At 39.4% G+C, this 8,481-nt stretch overlaps 1 long non-coding RNA gene across 1 annotated transcript; it reads right to left on the bottom strand.

The window, feature by feature from the left end:
- Nucleotides 1-3,573: 3,573 nt before the first annotated feature.
- LOC103775587 lies at nt 3,574-6,184 on the bottom strand. Its single transcript, XR_608171.1, has 3 exons — nt 6,053-6,184; nt 5,206-5,266; nt 3,574-3,591 (listed from the first exon to the last, which is right to left on the bottom strand). It is a non-coding gene; the product is annotated as an uncharacterized LOC103775587 (long non-coding RNA).
- Between the last annotated feature and the right edge of the window lie 2,297 nt (nt 6,185-8,481).

Raw genomic sequence — 8,481 nt, 5'->3', positions numbered from 1 at the left:
TTTCATTAAAGCTGTTTTACCTTTCTAATCGGTAAGTTCCTCTCCCTTATTCCCTTTCCCTTCCCTTTTGGGGGGGAGAGGGGTTAACAGAGAGTGTCTGTTACAGGGCTGGGGGCAAGCCTGACCCTAAGCCATGACAGTGCCTTACACATTTCACAACTTTTCACTCCTAGCCCAAAATTTTTATGCTTGGTGTATACCTTGTGAACCATTGTATTCCCTCCCCTTCCCACACACACTCTGATAAGAGGCAAGAAGTGGGTTCTAATTTCACTCCTGCCCTGCAGCTTGGAGAGGGAAGTTGTCCTTCCACTCTGTGGGACCCTGGAGCCATTTCTGAGGGTTTTGTATATTTTATTTTTTGTATTTTTCCCCTAATCTTTGTATATATTATTTTCCTTACCTCCCTTTTTCATTTTCTGTTCCTTGTTAAACAATATACTTCATTTTTTTTCCAAAGTGTCTCTCTCTCTCTCTCTCAGGGGGGGAGAGGCGAGTACATAGTTCTGTTCCGTGTGGGTCCTGCCCTGAACCCCTTTTTACACAGAACCAGGACACCATGACAATAATAATCCAAACCAACAAACATCCAGCTCAGAAGCTCCACAGAACATTTAATTTCTGACAATTTTTAGTAGGTGTTATAGCAGATTTTTGGAATAGAATGGACAAAAAAAATGTTTAAAACCACTTCTCATCTGTGTTCAATGACTTCTCTTCTGAATGTTCCCAGCTCATTCAGCCAGAGAGCAAAGATAATAAAAGGGTGAGCTTGATCATAAACAATCAAAAACAGATATTTTGTGCAAAATAAGCCAGATAAGCAGAGGGACAAGAAAAAGAATATCAGCTTATTTAGTTAAATCTGATTAACTGAAAACCAGTTAAGCTGGTCTTAAGTCCTAGCCCTTTAAAAGCTTCCTAGCATGATGTATTTTCCCTTTCTGAATGACTTGCTTGAAATTCAGAATGTACTCCTCATAAAGAGTCATAGTTTTAGAGCCTATATTTCTGTTCTTGAAAGCAGTAAGCTCCCTGTATCTAAAGTTAGCTTTTACATATATGAGAGTCCTCGTAACACCAAACCTGAGTACAGTGTAACAACTGTCCTCAATATACCAAAGCTTGAAAGCAGCAGTTCTTTTGGGGCATGATAAAAAGACTAGAGCAATTCCATAGTTAAGTTTTAATCCATCCACCTTTCACTATCAGCCTTCACTATCATTATCTAAACCCTGGGACTTCAACATGTTTGTTCATATGCTGTCATTTGTTGAAAAGCGTGAAGAAAATTCTATCCAGCTACTTCGAAAGCAGCAACAATTGCTTACAAAAATACCGTTTTTGAAATGTGGAAATTGGCTTCAGTATTAGAATTTCTAAATTTCTGAATTAGAAATTCTAATACTGAAGAATTAGAATTTTCATTCAAAAAATGGTCAGTTCTCTCTCCAGCATACCTGCTCAGCCATATCTCCCTTGAAAGAATCTGCACCACATGCCTGATTCCATGAAGAGATCTAGCGAGAACAGAGCTCGCTGAGTACCAGTGAGTTTCTTGCCACTGACTATTGTGAGCACAGCATCAAGACTGAGAAAGCTGTCCTCCCACTAGTGACTGATCAACTTTAAAAGCTGACAGCTTATGGACTGACTCATTTTCCATATGAAGTTTATTATCTAAAGTTTATGTATTTATTGTGGATATGCATTCAGGCTAGAATAATGTAATGTTTAATATGTGCTTGTTATAGGCTGTCATCTGGCAAAGACTTCTGCACCTGTTTATACTGATCAAAATCTTGGTCGAGCAAAAACAATATTATTGGGCTAAGAAAGAACATACACTTCATATTTCTTTCAGCAAAATAGTTACTTCTTTTGTTTCACTGCTGCATTTTTACTAATTGGTGATATGTGAGTATTAATTGAAAGATAAAGTTAATACTGTTGAATGCTTTTTGCTCTTGATGTTGCTTTGCCTACTGCACTGGATTTATGGATTATAATGGATTTAATTATATGTTGCCAGTATTAATTTAGAAATTATGTGGTTTATATATACATTAATGACATTTAGCAATGGCAGTTGGTTTGAAAGTCTCTTAATTAAGAAGCTCTGGTTTTGGAATTACCATGCAGATGGGTCCTGCAACAGAAGACTCCAGATCAACTGACACATGTATGTATGCTGTGCTGTCCTCACCTCATGTACAGAAGTTTAGCAACATTATTATCACAAGATGAAAGGAAATTACAGTTGCTCCTTAAGTTTAAAAGTAGGATTAGTAACAAACACGTAAATTATCTCTTTTTTAATTCCCTGCCATTTTAACACCCAAAGTGAGTTTTGAAAAATTAAAAATACCCATGAAATTCTTACATTAAAATCCAATACCAAGAAATGGCATAGTCTTCAAAAATTTTCATTCCAACTGATCTTGCATCCAGGACATTATTGATGCCACTGAGAAAAGACAAACAAAAGAAAACGTCACTTTAGTTAAAAAGTAGAATTTATTTAAACAAAAATTGGCTCAATGAAAGAATTTTAAGTATCTTTGCTAGTGATAAGAATATATTACTATCCTCCAGCTCCAGTTCTGTAGCCATGCCAACATCAATCAGTTATGCCAAAGAAAAAACCTGTGTAAAAACATCTATAAAGCTCCTGAAAAAGCTTTATCAAAAAAGCTTTATGAGTACTATTGCCAGGTATAATCATTGATTATGTCACAAGAAAACTGTATACTATTAAGATCTGCGATGTAGCATGAGCCAAATAGTTTTGACTTCAGAGCAGCTAATAGCAGTGAAACAAAAAACAGCTCAGTGAAGCAAGAGGTTGACTTCATGGATCTGTTCTCCTATCCTGCAGAGTGCTCGCCCATATTAATGTTCTCCTAAGAAGAAATGAAGTATCTTTAGCTGCAGATGCCAGAAGAAGGGAACTCAGTAAGGTGCAGGTGTTTTCAGAGTTGGGGGTAGCCTCAGACTGAGAAGTAAGAAAAGGTACCCCTGTGCTCCAGACAGGCTAAGGCCTGATGGCAGCTGGAACAGTGAGGCAACTGCAGCAGCTTTTTCTCTGGCTGATGCCCAGGACTGGAGATGCTTGTTGTCTACCTGAAAGGGAGGTGTGGTCATGCATCAGAGCCCAGTATGCTTCTTGACCTTTAGACACCTACTGAAAACAGGAGCCCTCTGATGAGGCGAGATGCCCCAGGTACTGGGATGGTCCATGCTAGCAGAAAGGCCACCACAGGAAGGAACAGCCAAGGCCACTACTGGCTGGTTTTCCTTACTGGAATTTTGCAAGTGCCCAGGCATAGAGAGACCATTTAACAGAAAGTCTTGCCTGGACACCCTCAGCCACTTGCTACAAAAGACTCTGATTATTTTTTCAGTTCCTAAATTAATTCACAATCTTGGAATCCAACAAACAGGCACTTAAGAAGGGTAAAACCTACTTTGCAGCTTCCCTGAGATCAGTTACATTCCTTATTTTCCCTCTTCCATCTTTGAACGTCGTCTGATTTGCCACAGTTAGCACACCATTCTTCGTGGAAAAGTCTGGGAAGCATCTCTTAAGAACTATTCAAAATATCAAAACAAAGCATGCATATTACATTTCATGTCAAGTCCATTCTTATTGCTTGTCTTCTGTAACATACTTAAATCATGTCAGATTCACATTCAATTGCTTTCAACTGATTATCTAACGATATGCTGAATTTGACACATCTTGGAAGAGCCATTATATTCAAGATTATGATTTTTATGCTTTGGGGCTTTCTGCCCAAGCTCAGGCATGGTGGAATCATAGCTTTCAACTGGAGAGCCTAGGTGCTACTGAACAACAAAAGTAGTATCTGTAGCAGTTTAAGAATTTGTAATAAATGTGGAACTTACTCTATGTCAGTATCTGGGCAGCTTACAAAAACTGCAGCTTCTCAAATATGTCATTTCATGGTAATAATCAAACCAGACCCCATGGACAGACTCAACATGACTGGTCACGAATGGTATTAGCACCCAAAACAATACATAACAGCAAGTCCCAGTTCCTCATAGGCCAGATGAGCTCCAGTACCAGCCACTATCACTAGATAGTCTTGGAGAAGAAGCAATGGAAAAAAGACAGAAACTATTGGTTAGACAGAGGGAGGAGGAGATTATAAAAGAGAGAAAAAAGGAGAAATGTTTACATACTCATTTATGTTGCCTTACTCTTTGCTGCAAAAAGTCCTGGTTTTCATTCCAAAGGGAAGAGCAAGTCAGTCTTCCCTCACAGCTGTACTTCATGTAACAATTCTGTGCTTTCCTGATCAGGTTTCAACAAATACCGATGCCAGAGTTCCATATTCAGTCTAGTATATTTACCCCAAGTTATTATTTTCTGAAGAAATAATTAAGTAACACATCTCTTTTCCTCCCTTTGTAATCTTTGCCCCTTGTTGTAATCTAAAAGAAGATAATAGCTTCTCTGCTAATTTCTTCTCTCTCTTTTGGGTCAGTGCATAGTTTTCATACAGAGTCTTAATATTTTTAAAAAAATCTAATCAAAATTTTCTCTTTTTTGATTACCTGTCCCTGATTATGTCTATTTTAAAGCACAGAAAAATAAGCAGCAATTTATTTGCATGAGCTTCTGGGTCAGTGACAGATATTCTTGGTATTGTACTTCTGCAGCTGGGATGAGCTCTGAGACCTGTGGTTATCTTCTGCTGAACATAGTAAGAAAAACATTTTTTGGCCCTTTAATGCCTCTGCATGACCTGAATGGTCAGCACTGCAACGGAGAAGTGAGCTGAGTTGTAACTGGGCTCAGCTATCACCTGAACTTCAGCAGCTGGCCATGTGATCCCTCCCACATTCATGGCATTTTCTTGATGCCAGTGGGGCTGCTTGCTCACACGTCTTGGACGGCAGAGTTTGAGCTGTAAAGCTTCTGTTATCAGTAACGACCCAAGAGCAAGAAAGAGCTCAGCTTGACCCGATCACATGCTGAATGTTCACAGATGGCAGTTAGGAAAAAAAATAATAAATCTTTATACTTCCAAATGCTTTCAAATTGAATGGACATCTCTGCCAGATAACAGACAGCCACTAGTGACCATGCCACAAAATACTTTTAAAACTGGAGTTGTGCTTTCATGGGAATGCTTATAACCTGCTCAGATGTGTGTAAGAAGTAGAACCACTCACAAGGCCTGCTTGGAATGATCATCGAAGGACAATCTTCATCACGTAGGACTTGAGCAACAGACTAAAAAGGGGAAAAACAGGAATGCTAAATACATAGCAGAGTTAACTGTGTGTTCTTCGTTTCTTACCCAGTCTGAGAAAATGCCCCAAACTGGGCTTTGTAGCCTCCTCCCCAAACTTGACTGGTGAAGCTGCAAGATACATTCATGATGTGAGAATCCAAACTGTCATTGTGATCTGGGAAAAGACTATTCTTCTTTCCTTTTCTAGTGACAAAAAAGAAAAGACCTCTTCACTTTGGATCAGCATCTAAGCCAGAAGTGTCCGGCAACTGTTCCTTGTCTCCCCTTCACCTTCCCTTTTAGAGAAGAGCAAGAATTTAACACAACTAACGTAGCTGAATTGCAAGGTGTTTTAAAGATGGGAGAAATAATGCCCTACGTTTGGGTGCAAAATCAATTACACGAAGGACAGATTAATTCTCCTAGTTAAATTACTAAGTACCCATCGATGACTCAGGAGCCTTAAGAACTGGTTTGAGATACTCTGCTCTGCTACTGTGGAGTACCTAAGTACTAAAGGACACTGCCTGCCACAGTACTACAAATACAGGGGCAGGCTGCAGATTTGAGCCAACAGTACCCATTTAAAGAGTTGGTAATTTGATGTGCATAAAAGACCTTCACCTCTGATTAAATCACTGTCAAACCATATATATGGGACAACTCCTTATGTGGCAAAATCAGAAACCTTCAAAGCTTTGGTGTAGCTCAGCAAAATCATGCATATTACATACTGCTTGAAGGAAAAAAAATATGTTTTCCATCACCTACTGATACCCACACACCTTGCGAGGATTGTTAAAACCAGGTTTGCAGAACTGCCTGAAGTAATTCCACTGATCTGGTTTATATCTGTAGGAAGCCTGAACATCAATGTAAGTTGCAAACCTGTCTGGGCACTTTGAGACACAAAGCTGCAAGAAAAGAAAAAAAAATTAGTAAAGATACATTGCAAAGTACTGGTAAGGAAAGTCAGTGCAATTAAAAAGCAAGGAAAAGGCCATTTATAAAAGTGCACTCTTTTAAGGAATTGCCTTCAGTAATGTTTACTGCAGTATTTTGAAGAGGGGCATGTTCTCCTTTTGATGCCCTAAAATTCTTTGATAGAATACACTTTCACTGTCTCTCCTCATATCTGGCATATCAGGCCACTCTCTGTATCTTCTTAGGTTCTACACATTCTGGTAGCTATGCAGAGCCTTCAGTATGTTGAAAAAAAAATATTTTTTTGAATACCAGGGAAAAAAAAGTCTGCCAGGTCCTCCTCTACTTCCATCAGCAGCAGTGTGCATGAGTAAGGTGGTGCAGTAGCTACTTTCACAGAATACATGTAATTTCTATTACACTTGTAAGAAGAACTTAATTTTAAAAAGTCTCATGCAGCTATAATTGTTCCACACTTCTACACAGTCTCTTCAGTGAAATGTACCTCCACAGATACTGTTCGAGTCAAGTTAGGTGTAAATCACTCAAAGGTGAATTTTTACTACTGACCAATGATGAATCTGCCCTAGTTACAAAGCAAGAGGGGTGTACCTGCCAGGAATGAAACTGTCACCACTCAGTGTACAGCCATTATAAACTAGATTTATACGAGAAATCAGGTGAGGATGGGGGTTTGATGAATGCATCCACTCAGAAGTTATAATTCAGATTTATGTAATGGAGAAGCAGCCACCCCAATACACAGATTCTGAAGGCTCTGCTAGTCACTGCAATCATGCAAGTCTACAGCCATTCTGACTCCTCAGTATTTCTAAGCACTGTGAGGCAGTTTGAAGCCCATCCTTTTAGCAAGTTTCAGCCTTTTCTAGAAGACTGTTCCCTGTTTCCAAAGCTGTGCTATACAAACACCTTGGCAAAGCTCTGCTATCCAAGCACCAGAGGTACATCATGTATGAAACTGTATTTCATGTCAAGGGCATTCTGCCATATATGACTTCCCTAAAGGAATTTTGGGAAAAGATCTTGCACTAAGCCTTAGAACAGGGCAGATGCTGCAAGAGGGTCTTTCTAAATGAGTACTATAGTCCTATGGACTACCCATCAGCCAAGGAACAAAGAAAGAAGAGTATTGTCCTTGCTACTAAAGACTAAAAAGCATACACTTTACCCTGTACCAGCTGTGACTTTTTAGGTGGATGAGCCACCTTTATCTAACTCATTCTTACATTTAATAAATAACCTCAGTTTCCTGCCTATGAAACAGGCAACGACACGTGCTTTCTGTGGATCCAGGAAACTGTAATAACAGTTTGAAAACCCACAGTCTTACTCAAGAACTGAAGCTCTTCCCCTGACAGTTCTTCAGTTTTTTTCCTCCTGTTATTTTATATGAATGAGACAGGAATGAAAGACCTTGTCTGCAGTTTCAAAAGAAGAATTATCAAACAAACGTTTCTTCAGCATTTGCACAGAAGACCAGAGAATTAACCATCTGGAGTAGCACACAGCATTCAACAACATCCTCAGTTTTAGAGAGGTTGTACGTTTGAAAAGAAACACAGTAACTACTCTGCTCCCCCAAACTCTCCTTCAACAAGTATTTCACCTTACTTGATTCATGACCACTGCCAACTTGACCACAGCACCAGTCAAATCCCACACAATGACCTCAGTATTTCTGAAAAGGCTGAATTGTTCCAGTAAGAGTCTAAAGACTGCAGGGTAACAGTGTCGGTGTCTGCATGTGGACAGATGGGGATTCCTGAAGCAAATCTGCTGCTGATAGAGAAAGTTTCCATTCTGACAGCAGCTGGTCAGTGTTAAGAGTGTTCTTGCTCTTCCTTGCTGGAGATTTCCATCTCTTCAGCTGTGTCAAATAGTCCATACGGTCACACTAACTGATAGGCCAGAAACATCTATCAAGGATAGGGATCAGGAGTAAGAGCAAGCTGGAATGGGAAACATTTTAAAATGATAATCAAATAAATAGACAATTAACATTTGTAATCAGTAAATTGGTTCCATATAACAACCCTCATTCAAATTAGTCCTGGACTTCACTGAATGTTGTCAAGACGGCTGAGACCACACTGTCACCTGCAGTGTAACTACGCAGTGCAATTACTTTGGCAGCCAAAGATCAGAACAGTCTTGCACCTAATACCTCTGACCTACCCCATGCCAAAAGTTGTTTCCTCCTACGACAAAGTCAAGTTAACTGGTTGTGCAATTGTTCAACAAACCAGCTCAGTAAAATAGTCTCATGTAA

The sequence above is a fragment of the Merops nubicus genome, unplaced genomic scaffold, assembly GCF_000691845.1.
Source record: "Merops nubicus isolate BGI_N331 unplaced genomic scaffold, ASM69184v1 scaffold17186, whole genome shotgun sequence".
Lineage (NCBI taxonomy): Eukaryota > Metazoa > Chordata > Aves > Coraciiformes > Meropidae > Merops > Merops nubicus.
Note: the sequence above shows the minus strand (reverse complement) of the source record. Positions and strands in the feature narration are given on the sequence as shown.